Source organism: Sorex fumeus, unplaced genomic scaffold (genome assembly GCF_029834395.1).
Source record: "Sorex fumeus unplaced genomic scaffold, SorFum_2.1 ptg000128l, whole genome shotgun sequence".
NCBI lineage: Eukaryota > Metazoa > Chordata > Mammalia > Eulipotyphla > Soricidae > Sorex > Sorex fumeus.
In genome coordinates, this window is record NW_026606185.1 from 56797037 (window position 1) to 56812807 (window position 15771).

The following is a 15771-nucleotide window of genomic DNA, read 5'->3' on the forward strand; positions in this document are numbered from 1 at the left end:
TTCCAGCAAGTCTACTTCTTAGCATCTACACCAAGAACACAAAGTCATAAACGAAAAAAAAAGATATATTCACACTTAACTTCATTGCAATAGGTAGGCTTTCAAAATAACCCACATGTCCAACAGCAGATGGATGGATAAAGAAATCTTGGTTATACACCCAATGGAATACTATACATCTATAATTAACAACAAAAAGTTTCACTTTTCTATAATTTGAATGGAGCTACAGGGTATCATTTTAAGTAAAATATACAAGAAGGAGAAGGACAAATGCCAGATGATCTTACTCATATTTGGCAAACAAAGAAAGCAGAAATTAGAAATCTCCATGAACTGGAGAGCATGTTTTGCATGCAGGAACTCCAGATTCAAACCCAGGCATCACATGATCCCTTAAGTACTACCTGGAGTCATTCCGAAGCATAGCATAGGGAGTACACTCCAAACACCACTGGTTCAAAAACAAAAACAAGAAAAGGAAAAAAAAAATTCCAGATAATAAAACGTACCCCTGGACTCTGAAAACAGAACCAAAGTTACCCTGGTGTGGGGAGACAGGACCTCAGAAGTTTGGAAGGGACACAGGTAGGGGGACTAGAAGTGATATAGGACATTGGAGGATTTGGGTAGTTCAACTGTATTTCAGTAACTTTATATACCAAAAAACATTAACACTTGTAACCATGTCTTCAGATAATAAAATACATTTAATTTTTTTTTAATTTTTATTAGTGAGACATCATGAGTTACAGCTGTAGACTTACAAATTTTTGTGCTTGGGTTTCAATTATACAATGATCAAATACCCATTCCTCCACCAGTGCCCATTTCCCACCGCCACAGATCCCGTATCCCTCCCACCCCGCATCCCCCTCATCCCACTCTGGCTCTGTGGCAGGGCATTCCCTTTTGTTCTTTCTCTCTTATTGGGTGTTGTGGTTTGCAAAAGAGGCAATGGGTGACAATCATGTTTGATCTATAGTCTACTTTCAGCATGCTTCTCCCATCCTGGAAGGATCCTCCCAACATCCTTTATTTGGTGCTCCCTTCTCTATCTGAGCTCCCTTTTCCCCTAACATGTGTGGCTGGCCTCCAAGCCATGGAGTAAAATTCCTGGTACTAATCTCGGCCATTCTTGGGTGTTAGTCTCCTATTTTGTTACTTTATGTTTCCCAGATGAATGAAATCTTTCTATGTCTATCCCTTTCTTTCTGAGTCATTTTGCTTAACATGATACTTTCCATGTAGTACCACTTGTTTGTAAATTTCATGATTTCATCTTTTCTAACAGCTACATAGTACTCCATTGTGTAAATGTACCAAAAAATATGGAACGCTTCATAATTTGCGTGTCATCCTTGCGGAGGGGCCATGCCAATCTTCTCTATAACGTTCCAATTTTAGTATATGTGCTGCCGAAGAGAGCACCATTTAAATTTTTAATAGAAAAGAAAGGTCATATATTGGTCTGTTGTTTTATTTTGAATGTATGAAAACACAGAAGTCACATGATAATTCATTGTCAGGACCAGATTCAAGTCCACATAAATATATATAAAACACGAAGACTGTGCTCTTGTCTGATACTTTTAGGCAGGTTGATGAGGAAAACAACTGCCATGGAGAAAACGACAGGCCGAGAAGTGGGTGAGGGCTTTTGTTTTTTCAGCTTGTAATTAGCCAACATGATTTAAAATACTGTCAATGACAGAGTTTTGTGCAGACACCTACTATTAGAGTTTAAGTGATCCTCCCTCAATGCCTCAGGTTCCCCTCCCACCCACCCCTGGACAAACTTAGTTTTATGCTCTAACTCTCAGGGCCTATTGCCATTGGTAACTTCTTATTTCCTTTTCATGTTTCTTTACAGCCCATATATGAAAGAGATAATTCAGGGCTAGAGCAATAGCACAGTGGGTAAGGCGTTTGCCTTGCATGCGGTCAACCCAAGTTCGATTCCCAGCATCCCAAATGGTTCCCGAGCACTGCCAGGAGTAATTCCTGAGTGCAAAGCCGGGAGTAACCCCTGTGCATAGCTGGGTGTGACCCCCCCACAAAAAAGAAAGAGATAATTCAGAGATAAAAATATAATAAAGAGATTTTAAAAAAAGAAAGAAAAATTATGTGTCCCTCTCCAGCTAATTTCACTCTACATGATCTCCATCAACAAAGTAGCAAATTGAGGCTGAGTATTATTCCCTTGTATCTATAACCAAAGTTTCTTTATCCACTTGTCTGTTTGGGGGCACTTAAGTTATTTTCAGATCTTGGCGACTGTGAATAGCACTGCAATGAGCATAAGAGTGAAAATATCTTTCCAGAATAGTATCTATGGGGTCCTTTGGTTATGAAAAACAGCATAGAAACTTCTGGAAAAAAATTAAAAAATGAACTTGCAATTGATCCAGAAGTTTCTCTTCTTGTTGGTAGGAGTTTTAAAGAAACAAAGGTGGGGGCCACGGCAATTGTACAGCAGGTAAAGCACTTGCCTTGCATGTGGCAGACCTGGGTTCCGTCCTCAGCATCCCATATGGTCCCCTGAGCCCCACCAGGGATGATCCCTGAATGTAGAGCCAGGAATAGCCCCTGAGCACCACCAGAAAGAAAAGAAAAGAAAAGAAAAGAAAAGAAAAGAAAAGAAAAGAAAAGAAAAGAAAAGAAAAGGAAAGGAAAGGAAAAAGAAAAGAAAAGAAAAGAAAAGAAAAGAAAAGAAAAGAAAAGGAAAGGAAAAAGAAAAAGAAACAAAGGCAGCAATTGTCTGGTATAAGCACAGAGGTGCAGTAACTGTAGCCTTGAGATGATTTGCCTTAGTAACTTTAAGCGTATATTGGAGACCTCGGGATTCTTATCAGAACCCAAGCATTCCATTGACTGAAAAACAGATTTTGAACTTTGTTAGCCCTGAATAGAATACAAAGGTACAGAAGAATAAACATAAACACATAAGAATTGAAAGAGAACATTTGCGGAATTAAATCCAGATTGGTTTGAAAGAAGGACATATGCTGTGTGCTGAGATACTCTTAATGGAGTCAAATCAATTCTCTTATTACCACATTGTGGGGAGGAAGAGATGAAATGCTCTTAAAAAGTCCTTTGAAATGGGAAAAAGCTCTATGAAAATGTAGCAGCCCATTAGTTTATTGAGGAGTACTCTGGATAGTGAGTGAGACAGTCCCCAAGTTTCATGTCAGCTTTGCCCCTAACAAGCCAAGTGACCTTGGCTCGTGCACTTCAATTCTATAGTCCTCAGTTTCATCAACAAAGCAATCCCGGCATTCAACAAAGTGCTCCTTCAGTGCTGTAAATCAATTTACATCAATTTGTGTCCCAACAATTCCCTGAGGCCTCCAACTTATACACATCTAAGGAATTTCTGTGCTTCTGGATTCCAGGGTGATGGAAAGCCAAAGCTGAGCTTGGTTCCTTCAGCATTGTTCCAAGAAAGTTCTAAATCTGCACATTGCACAGAATCATGCGCGAGCACACACACCGAGAAAGACAGATGGCAACAGACAAACTTGCTAACCTTTAAAAAGACTCCAGTCTGGCTAGCCCAGCAGTCTGGTGGCAGGGATCTGTGCCCAGAGGAGTGAGACAGGTGAAGAACTCCCTGGACGTAGCCGCAGACACTGACGATTCAGCAGACTTCAAGCTCTGCTGGGAAAAAGAGCCTCGCAACGCGCACCAGCAACTGCCCCGGACTAGGCGGGAGGATGTTCCTGTGCTAGTGCCCCGGGGAAAGTCTCTGTGCCTGTTGTTTAGGGCCCATCAGGGGCCAATGAGCTTCTGTGAGAATATAGGAGACAAAGGATTCCTCAGTCTGAATTAGGAAGGGAGATCTTTTCTTTGTGAAGTCCCAGTGTGAACCACGGGTGTGAAGCAAGTTGGGTGGGTGGTAAAATTTGGATGTCAGAGGGTTCTCCCTTGGATACTGAAACTGAGATTACCAAACCAGGTACAGGGCAAGTGAGGAGCAAGAGGAAGAGGCAGAAGTAACTTAAGGGCATTAGAGGTGGGGATGTCTTAGGTGGCAAAATGCAGCCACTGTGTATATCAAAACCACACACATTAACCCTATTGCAAACATGTAATCTCACCTGCACTAGAATATTAAGTAAAAAAATTAATGATCACAATAAAAAAGTTTAAAAAATTAATTATGAAAGGAAAAGACAACAAATAAATAAAAGATATAACAAAGGATTCAAAACACGTGGACTTAAACATTCAAAGTGGATCTGTCAAGAGTTTGTTTTCATTGAGAACAGCAAATTTAACAAACAAAAACTCTTTAAAAATTTTTCCCCAAAAGTGCAAGGGGAGAAAAATGGTTTATGCAACAAGGGGGACAGAATTATATTGGCCCCGCCCCTCCAAAGAGCTATATATGTGGGGGTTCCAAGCTACAGTATCTGGGAATGGATTAGATTAACTTTGTGGATTTCTTCTCATCTTGTGAGAAATAAGTCTTTGCATATGTAATCAAGTTTGGAGGTCATTTAGATCTGACAGATCCACTATCACTGGTGTCCTTACGGAAGGAGGGAAATTTAGACACACAGGAAGAAAGTCAGGTGTAGATAGAGAAATACACAGTCCAGAAAAAGCAGAGCCATGGCAAGATGGAGTACAACGTTGCTGTTATGTTGTGTAAACCAAGGAATACCCAGGACTACAGGAAGTGAAAAGATGAAGTTTCAAAGAGAGCGCAGTTCTGCCAACACCCTGATTTAAGACCCCAATCTCCCAGAATTGTAAGGCACTATGGGTCTTTATCTTCAGCTCTCTGCTTGTGGTATTTAATTGCCTCAGCCGTGGGAAATGAGGTGATACTTTATGGTTTCCAGGTTGTAGTTGTGTGACTATTCCTTAACCTCTGAAGGTTTCAGTAGTCTTCTCTGTAGACTGCAGATAATGGCAATACTGACTCATAAAATTAAATTTAAGAAATTAAATAAAGAATAATACCATTAATTAGGTACAACAAATATGGTGCATGCCATGTAGTAATAGCTTACCAAAGTGTGATAATGATGATAAGAATGATGATGAGCCTACCCTAAATTATTTTAAAAATCATCAGTGCTAATAAATCTCACATTTTTGTTTGCCCCCACCCCCCTCCAGGATATGATTGGGGAGCACACCTGGTGATGTTCAAGGGTTACTCCTGGCTCTACACTCAGGAATTACTCCTGATGGTGTTCAGAGGACCATAGGGATGCTGGGGATTAAACCTGGGTCAGCCGCATACAAGGAAAGTGCCCTATCTGCTATACTATCTCTCTGGCACTAAATTTCACTTTTTGAACCAAACAAATCCTTAGATCTGTGAGTTAGTTGAAGATTGGGTTAAAATATCGTTTGAAAATCTAAAAAGAATATAATTTTTGAATAGTATTTGATTTTTAAATAGGGACCAAAAGTATTTTTTTAAATGTCCTATATCCAGTGTGCCATGTATTTTCTTTCATGAGCTCACAGCCATACATTAATCCTACTTCTGAATCCAAATACAACAGAGTTGGATGTTCTAGCTAGCCTAGTAGCTAAAGAAAGTATAAGCTCAACTTTAGTGATGCTTTTGTCCACTGCCCCCCAAAAATTTCCATGCAAAAGTTGCTTATCCTTTATAGTTGGAGTTTCTGAAGTGCTTAGGAAAACTGTAAAGGTCAAACAGATTTAGAAGTGGGTGTAAGCAAGAAAGGAAAACATTTTACTTTAAGCAAGGCTGTGACTTCCTGGTGAAAGAGTATTATTTTAATTTCACGGGGAAAAATTTCTGATCATTTCTTTCAATCAAAAACCCAAGTTTGTTTGTGTTTATTACCTGATTCATACTGGCACTTTGAAATGTAAAAAGGTTTTAGCTTCCTAAAGAAGAAATCACTATTCTCTTCTCCAGAAACACACCACTTAAAGGCTTTAGAATGGGGGAATGTCTTCATTACACTGACAACTTTTCTAAAATTTCTAAAATTTGTCAAAGATACTCATGGGTTGAGAAAAATTCCCTCCTACTGAATGTTCATGGATAATGCATCGTAAAAAGTAAAACAGTTTTGATCAGGGAAAATCAGAAATTTAAAATTCTACCTAAGTTCCACAACTAAAATTATAATCAAATATCAATCATTGTTTAATTGAACAATAACTGTATGTCTGCTCTAAACTGTGAATGAGAAGGTTCATGACCCTTGTGCTTCAGAAAGTCATCTTTCTTTCTTTCTTTCTTTCTTTCCTTCTTTCTTTCATTCTTTCCTTCCTTCCTTCCTTCCTTTCTTTCTTTCTTTCTTTCTTTCTTTCTTTCTTTCTTTCTTTCTTTCTTTCTATTGAATCACCATGAAATACACTATCCACACTGTCACTGTCCTCCCAATGTTCATCGATTTGCTCAAGCGGGCCCAGTAACGTCTCCATTTTTTTTTTTTGAGACTTGTTGTTACTGTGTTTGGCATATTGAATACATCACAAGTAGCTTGCCAGGCTCTGCCGTGCCGACGAGATACTCTTGGTAGCTTGCCAGGCTCTCTGAGAGGGGTGGAAGAATCGAACCTGGCTCTGCCAGGCTGGCTGTAGGCAAGGCAAACCCCCTACCCCTGTGCTATGACCATGAAATACACAGTTACAAAGTTGTTCTTGACTGGGTTTCAACAATTTATCCCTTCACCATGTGCATTTCCCATCTCCAGTGTCCCCAGTTTCTCTCTCACCAATTCCCCATACCCATCCTCCCATCCTGCCATTCTGCCTCTATGTCAGGGACTTCTCTCTCTTCTCCACTCTCTCTCTCTCTTTCTCTCTCTCCTGGGCATTATGGTTTACAATACTACTGAAGGTTATCATGTATATGTGTTGAGCACAAATTATTCTATGCCCCAATGCTAGCTCTTTCAGTATACATTACAAAGTAATTTTGTCAGCAGACATTAAGTTGACATTGTCTACAATTTATAAGTATAATGCAATTAAATATAGAAAAATAATTAATTTGCATCTATTAAATAGCATACTTAGGATTTGACTGAGTGTATTCAGCCTATAATACTGAAGACAACTCTTCCCCCCATATATATATGTTTGTATATATATATGTATATATATATATATTCAGTTTTGCTCAGTACCCAAAGCTTGCACTTTAAGAAAGTAGAATGCAATCAAGAATCAACATGAAAATTTCATTAATTGTTACAGAATCTGGTGAAGGGAAAGATCTGACTAAATGAAAGAGGTGGCAAAGACACATAATTTTGATGGAACTTTGTGTTTCTGTCTAATCTCAAGCAATTGATCAGTTACTTGCCTCCTATGTAAGCAGTAAAACAAACAATGTTTCCTGTGAAATGCTTGAGATTCTACAGTGAATCATGCAGCAATTCAGAGGGTTGGGATCCTTGTCTATGTAAATGTTTACTGTCTGCTTTCTAAAAATTGTCTGGGTCAAAGGACTTTGATCTGCTTTTGCTCTGAGATGAAAGACAAACTTTGTTAAAAGTTGTAGCAATGACAAGACAATTGCATGGGGAGAGTCACTGGGGTAGCCTCTAGTTACGCTGTTCAATTCTTTGACTCTCCAATGAACTCAGATGATCATTCCTTCATTCAAATATTCATCCAGAGACAGACATTTTAAAAACTTCTATTACAATCTTTTCTAATCTGTTCCTTTGTTTGGGGATATTTTGAAGTCAGCTGACTTTCTTGGAAGTTTTACTGTCCTGTCAGAACTATGATTCAGAATATATAATGAGCAAGATTTCATTAGAACAAGATTGTGATATGACCCACCAAATGTAAAATTCAGGTTCTTTATAGTAAGGGAAAACCATAGTCCTCTCCTCATTCATTAACAATTATCCTTAATACTCTCTAAACCTAATATTTTGGGAAAGAAACCTAATATTTTTTGAAATGATTTATTTACATGTTGTAGAACGATACCACTCAAATCTGTGATGTTCATGGTTTAGAGATTTAATTAAAAAGCACTCCACACTTAAAAAAAAAGAGTTAGACGTCTTAAAAAGTTACTTCTTTAGGCTTGTTTGGTTTTTATTATTAGTTTAATCACAAAGACCACACAAACATTTTAATTCTTTGGAAACGAGCCTAGCAGCTAAAATAGAAATGTGACAGTTATGACTCAAACCTACCGAAGAGTATAAGAGCTGCAGAAAGGCAGATGTTGCAAAAGCAATAATAGTTGCTTATCTCCCAATCTTATGCAATCATTAATGGATCCCTATAAATCACAAGGCAGAAATCACTCCTATTTTTAGATGAGCTTATTAAAATAGTTTGTTTAGGCTTCGCGTCAACATAGAAAATTAAAGGCAACCATGTAGTTTGTAAATCTGAAAAGTTTCTAAAGAAAATATTTTTAGAAACCAAAAATAAAGTCATTCCTTCCTTGGCTCCAGAAATACGTTAGTTATTTGTTTATTTGTTCATTTGTTCATTCATCTAATAAATATTTATTTTGCTCCTCTGCTTTGCAAGGAACTCTTTAGGCAAGGGAGAAATATCAGGAAATAAAAAATCTCTTCAAATGTATATTCTTGCAGGAGCAAAAGAGTAAATAGAGGCTCTCAACAAACCATATACTCAAGACAAATAGTCCTTGAGAGAGTGGTCGCACCCTGAAGAAATATTCACTTAAGGTTGTGATAGAGTAGCAGAGCTTGGTGAAAAACTATTCAGGAAAAACTTCATGAGAAAACATGGGGGGCTTTTTGGGTCTGAGGAAATGAAGTACTAGGACATTCAAAGTTTGGGAAGGGATAAGTATGGAAAGGAGAGACCAAAGAGAAAGCCAAGGAAAAATCCTTAGAAACAGGCTTGCCTGTAAGATTTAAGAAACAGAAAAGAGTTTTAGGATGGAATGAGTATAGGTCACACTATCAGGGCCCACAGGAAAATGGAGAACAAAGATTTCCTCTAAGCAGGATAAAATCTATAGGTAAGATTTCCCTATGAAAAAAGTGAAAACATGGGGCACTAAATAACATGTGGATTTCAGATTAATAATATAATTGACAGAGTAATGGCTCACAAAGTGATCCACTCCTTTTAACTAGAACCCGTTGCTTTATGTGCTATATTTTATCCTAAATGCCAAAAGGAACTTTGGGTAATTGATTGTGCTCAAGGTCAGAAAAAGTGCTTATTCTGAGTATCCACACATGCCTCAGGTCATTATAAGGATCTTGAAAAGAGAGAAGAGGGAGGTACAAGAGTTGGAGACAAAAGAGGTTTGATTTGATGGACCTTGTGCTGTGACATGGAGATGAATGCAGAGTACCACAAGCCCGGGAATTTAGGTGACCTCTCTAAGGTAGAAAAAGGCAATAAAGGGGACTGAGTGATCATAAAGTGGGTAGTGTGTTTGCCTTGCATGCAACTGACCCAGGTTCAATCCCTAGCATCCCATATGATCTCCCAAGAACTGCTAGAAATAATACCTGAGTGCAGAGCCAGGAGTAACCCCTAAGCCAGGGGTGACCCAAAAAGAAAAATAAATGAAGAAAAAAGCAAGAAAAAGTATATTGTCCAAGACCCCCAAAGGTATGCAATCCTTTCACCACCCTACTTTTAGCTTGGGAAAACCCATTTTGATCTTTGGATCTCTAGAACTGTCAGATAATAAATTTGAGGGTGCTTTTAGTCACCAAGATGGTGAACAGTTGTCACAGCAGCAATGGGAAAGCAACGCAAACAAATAATTTTAGGTGTAAATATGTCCCAGGCAATTTCGGAGACATTTATGTTGTGTTCACTATTTATTGAAATTCAGATTTAACTGGGCATCTCGTATTTTATCTGGCAACCCTCTCCTGGAAGTTGGGAAGCATGCCATTCTCTGAAATGTCATTGTAAGTGAAGCCAGAAACACTGCAGAAAACTTGTTCTGGTTCCTCCGTTGAAAGCAGGGATGGGAAGGTGGGGTAGAGTACCAGGAGGGCCATAATGGGGTTGCATCACCCCCGGAAGCTGCTTAGTGTCGAACCAGGGAGGCAGTCCAGGAGGTTGTGAGAAGTGAGTCCATCTGCATACCGTCCATTGGGCTTTGTGATAATCACACAAGGCAGTTGGTGGAGAGGGACTTCACACTGGAATTTCCCACATGCCCTGCAGCCATCTAATTATTACCAAGCTGAACTCAGCCTTGAAACAAATTCACACGTCTCCAGTTACTGAAGCCCCCAAAGAACTCTAGTCCCAGAAAACAGAAATAGCGCATAATGCTTGCATGGGTGCCAAGAGTGAGCCTTCCGTTCTATTTGTTTTCTGCTACCCTCAAACATGTTTACCTGTTAGAAGTAAGACACCTTGGAGCACTTGATAATCTGACACTATCTGTCCAACAAGCAAAGATCAATTAATTCCAAAGATTAGTATTTCAGGGTCCAAGTGGATTCTGGTTGTAATTACCTCACAAATGTGTTATTAGTCTCATTAGAGTTTGCTGACTAGCTCAGACTTTCCAGAGGCAGTCTTGCTCTATTCTTTGCTGCCCTTAAATAGCTCTCTTCTGACTTTTATGAGGCATATAAGCACCATGGTGGCCAAAGATCCAAATCTTCAGCACAGGACTTGAATGGACAAGGGTTTAATCTAATTCTGGTCCATATCATAGCCAGAAAGAATGAAAGACACACTGGTTATAATAAATGAAATAGATTCAAGTAATTTCCCAGGCCATACCTTTACTATATATAGACTGCCCGTTTCAGATAAAGCTTTCTCCCAGTTGTTTCAAAGATGAAGGACACATGAGTGCTCAAGAACAGACGAGTGGGTGAAAACACTATGACACATCAGCACAATGGAATACTATGCAGCTGTCAGGAAAAATGAAGTCATGAAATTTGCCTATAAATGGATGAACATGGAGAATATCATGCTGAGTGAAATGAGTGAAATATATTCATATACCACAAATGAATTCAGTCATTCTGTATCTGTCCCTCTCCTTCTAACTCATTTCTAACTCATTTCTCTCAGCATGTTATTCTATATATATATAATATATATATTAGAAGAATAGTATATTATATATAGTATACTATTATATCACTTGACATCCCATTACTCATCGATTTGCTCAAGCGGGCACCAATAACATCTCCATTCACCCCTGTCACATGCTAGTGTAGCCCAATGGTGTCTGCTCACTCAGGAACACGAAGAGCTTCAGACCGATCATTCAGAATCTTGACAAAGAGTCTGACCATTTTGTAGGTGGGTGGCCACCTACGAGATGGGTGTTGGAATACTCTATGATGATCTTTTGACATCCTGTGGAATCCAGTCAGTAATGGCTCTAATCCAGAGATCGTCTCTAAATCACATTATGTGATGTTCAATGCCTTGGCAAACGAGACAGCATCCCTGATTCTTGATCATCAATGGAGGTCAGAACTACAGAGTCTTTCTCTCACTTGAGTGAAGCATGATACTCAGTAAATACAATGGGTCTCATACTATTATATATTAGAAGAATAGTATCCATGGCAGGGTAAACAGCGGTTATGAGGACTGGTCAGTGGTTGGAACTAACCACAAGTGTGTCTTGGGGCTGAGAGTAGGTAAAATAGAGAAGAGACTGCTGTGATAATAATACCTAGAGATGATCATGCTGGAGAAGATCTGAGGGTTAAAAGTAGGCAAGTGATATTCTTGTTAACCTTTCGGTATCAGTATTGCAAATCACAATTCCCAAAAGGAGAGAGAGAGGGACAGAGAGAGAGAGAGACAGAGAGAGAGAGACAGAGAGACAGAGAGAAGTGCCTGCAATAGAGGCAGGCAGGGTGTGGGGGTTCAGGGGTGATGGGAGGACCTGGGGACACTGGTGCTGGGAAATGTACACTGGTGGAGGGATGGGTGTTGGAATACTGTATGATTAAATTCAATCATGAACGGCTTTGTCATGCTCTAAAAACTTAAAAATAAATTTTTAAAAAATATGAAGGAGACACTATTTCTTATCTGAGAGATTGTCTTCAACCTAAGTCCCCTTTTCAGCTTTAACATTCCTCTTAATAAATTCTGGAAGATTTGTCAACAGATCTGGCACTCATAAAATCTCTCAAGCATTTGTACAAAGGTAGCGATGGGACCTGTTCTAAAGTGTATAGCTAAATCAGGCTAACTGACTCTGATCACACTAAGTTTGCTTGTCAGCAACTCTCTTTTCTGAGCTCACCTGGGATTTGTGGCAAGAAAGCAGATGGGAAGGTACAAATGAAAGGACAGGCATATTTCTGAGTCTGGAGGGATTTGTATTCTAATTGAGAAAACAGAATTAGGAATAGAATGCAATCATGGAAAATGTGTACAAGCAAACCTGGATTCCAGTTTATGGAAATGAGAGCTGAGTTGGAGAGACATCAGCGCTATATGGGGGAAAGAAGAGAGTTTGGAAATGAAGATAAAATGGTCTTGATTTTGGGAGTCGATGGTACCCTTCTCTCCTGCTTCCAGAAACCTGGCTTGGTTATCCCCTGTTCCAAGTTAACGGAACCTTTATTGGCACTGCCACGTGCAAGACCATTGCCAAAACACACTCCAAGATGTCTCCTGGATGGCGCTTGTGTGTTGATCTTTCCAGGGAATGATCTCAAAAACTCACATGGCACCCCCACTGTCACCTAACAAACCCAGTAATGACTCACCAAGGGTCACCAGGCCCTGGGATCTGTGTACTAGCTCTCTCAGGCATTTCTTATTTTTTAAATGTTTTTCTTTTTAAAAAAATACGGAAAATAAAGGCTGGAGCAATAGCATAGCAGGTAGGGTGTTTGCCTTGCACACAGCCAACATGGCCGACCCAATTTTGATTCCTCCGTCCCTCTCGGAGAGCCCGGCAAGCTACCGAGAGTATCTTGCCCACATGACAAAAGCCTGGCAAGCTACCCATGACGTATCTGATATGCCAAACACAGTAACAACAAAGTCTCATGATGGAGACGTTACTGGGCCCGCTCGAGAAAATTGCTGAACAACGGGAGGACAGTGTGACAGTGATGGAAAAATAAATAAGTAAATAAATAAATATGGGCAAAGAATGTGCCAGAGACTGCAGCATTGGTAAATACATGTATGCAGCAAGAGAGGGAAGCTCACTATTCTTTAAAATAATCAATGGGAGGGGTCCCATGGATAGTCCATATTGAGGTTGAGGCAATTGCGTTGCCAATGGCCGATCCTGGTTCAACCCCTGGCAAGGCAAATGGTCCCACAGGACCACCCCCCCCATGCCACAGTGATGCTGAGGATGGACTCCAGCTCTCACTTTCACCACTGCCCTCCCTCCTCTTTGGACCCTGTTTTATCCTAAGGACTCATCGGATGTTGGGTAGTGGGGAAAGGGTTGTTATGGATGCTAGCTTTCCCTGAAAACTTCTCTCCCGGCACCCGATTTTCTGGCCACAGTGCCCCCTTGCCTATTCCCCGCTCTCTCACACACAGGCCATTCGCCAATGGTGCAGGAACTGGAGCCTGGCCTGCAGTCTCCCCTGCTCACTTCCCGACTCCCCTAAAACCCAGCACCTGTATGCGTCCACACAGCAGGCTTCAATGAATAGCAGCTTTGCTGAGCATGAATTGACCTCCTGGATATTTTTAATGAATTTGAAGTTGTAAAGCTTTAACTTATAACATGCTTCTCTTGAAATGGTCTGTACAACAGGGTGTGTGAAATTCTAAATGGAAAACAAATGGGTTTTCTGTTTTGCTCTTTTAAGGAAAATGGAGAATGTGAATTAATGGTGCCTTTATTTCAGGCTGGAGATTACAAAAAGGCACAGGCTTATGAATTCTTTTTTTTTTCTTTTTGAGTCATACTAGATGATGCTATAAAACCTAGCTCCTGGAAGAGAACAGCGCAGAGTCTCCTGCCCCCGCACCTGGCTGTCCTCGCCGGGGCCCCTTGGAGGGTGGCAGGTTGAGTTTCTCTCCCCACCACAAGCAGAGCCCCAGCTGCCGAAGACCTCCAGAACCAGCCACAACCATGCTGAGACTACTCTCCACACGCATGAAGGTACTGGCAGAGGAACAAAGGCATGCGGGTCCCAGGGCTGAGATATCCAAGCCTGCTCGGATCAGGGCTGAGCATCCTCCACTGAGATCCTCCATCTTCCAGTAGGCAGGGGTCACACCTACCAACTGCCCCCTCCCACCCTGGCATCGTGTAATCCCATCAACAGCCAAGACCCAGAGACTAAAACCCAGCTCCCAGAAGCACATGGCCACATTCGTGGCCACATGACATCTTATTATCCCATTCTTACTTTGGACAACCTGGCAGGCTACCGAATGTAACCTGCCCACACAGCAGAGTCTGGCAAACTCTCCATGGTGTACCCAATATGCCAAATACCAGCAACAATGATGGGTCTCATTCTCCTAACCCTGAAAGAGGCTTCAATATGGCACTTTTTAAAATCTCAGGGTTAGGGCGAAGGAGACGTTACTGGTGCCTGCTCGAGGCAATCGATGAACAACAGGATGATCGTGATCATGATCGTGACTAAATGATGCACAGAGGTTACTCCTGGCTTTGCACTCAGGAATTACTCCTGGTGGTGCTTGGGGAACCATATGGGATGCTGTGAATCAAACTTGATAAGCTGCATGCAAGGCAAATGCCCTACTCGCTGTCCTATCACTCTAGGTCCTCTTATGAATTCTTAAAAAAAATAGCTTATTTTGAAAGCCCTAAAACAAAAGTCTATTGAATTTTTGTGAAAGGGGCAGAGAAATCACAGGCCTAAGTATGGAATGCACCTTGAATGAAAACCTCTGTGACAATCAATATGCTATAATCATATATTTGTGGAGATTTTCTCAATAAATGCTTATGAGTCATCTTTATGTGCTAGGTAGGTGTTGAGAATTCAGTGAGAGGTGAGAAGCATCCCCTGCTTTTATGGGCTATGTAGCAATGATTACAGTTGATTCTTAGCTCAGGAAGTCTGACAAAAGTCTCTCAGACCTCACCGCAGCTCTGAAGTACACAGGCGGGGATAGGAAGACTGAGAGAATTTCAAATATTTAGGTAAGAACAACTTTAGTCTCCAAAATCCTGTCTCAAGGTCTTTCTAAAAGACTCAAATTATCTCACAAAAGATACATAGAAGTAAAGAGGAGAGAGAACAGGCTTATAAAAAATTATTTTATATTACTTGGTCCAAAACACTTAAAAGAACGGCAAATAGAATTTTATTAGAAAACAAGTCAGTGATGATCAATTGTTATATGTTTTTAACGTTTCTTAATCTAGTAGAGGACAACCATGTACAAGATTGGTGAGTGCTGTATCCAATACCACGTGATGGGAAGTCTCTCCTGTCCTTTTAAGGGCTCTTTTTATTAATTTTATTATTCTCTTTCTACTTTATTTTTTTTTCTTAAATTTTTATTAGTGAAACACCATGATGTACAGTTGTAGACTTACAAATTTTTGTGCTTGGGTTTCAGTTATACAATGATCGAATTGTATAACTCAATCCCTCCACCAGTGCCCACTCTCCACCACCACCAGTCCCAGTATCCCTCCCACCTCCTCATCCCCCCATCCCACTCTACCTCTGTGGCAGGGCATTCCCTTTTGTTATCTCTCTCCTTTTGAGTGCTGTGGTTTGCAAAAGAGACACTGAGTGGTAATCTTGTTCGGTCTATAGTCTACTCTCATCACGCATTTCCCATCCTGAGAGGAACCTCCCAACACCCTTTATTTGGTGCTCCCTTCTCTATCTGAAC

At 40.4% G+C, this 15771-nt stretch overlaps 1 non-coding gene across 1 annotated transcript; it reads right to left on the reverse strand.

Moving 5' to 3' along the window:
• Positions 1-1325: 1325 nt before the first annotated feature.
• Positions 1326-1431, reverse strand: LOC130045550 (U6 spliceosomal RNA). Its single transcript, XR_008795546.1, has one exon. It is a non-coding gene; the product is annotated as a U6 spliceosomal RNA (small nuclear RNA).
• Positions 1432-15771: the final 14340 nt, after the last annotated feature.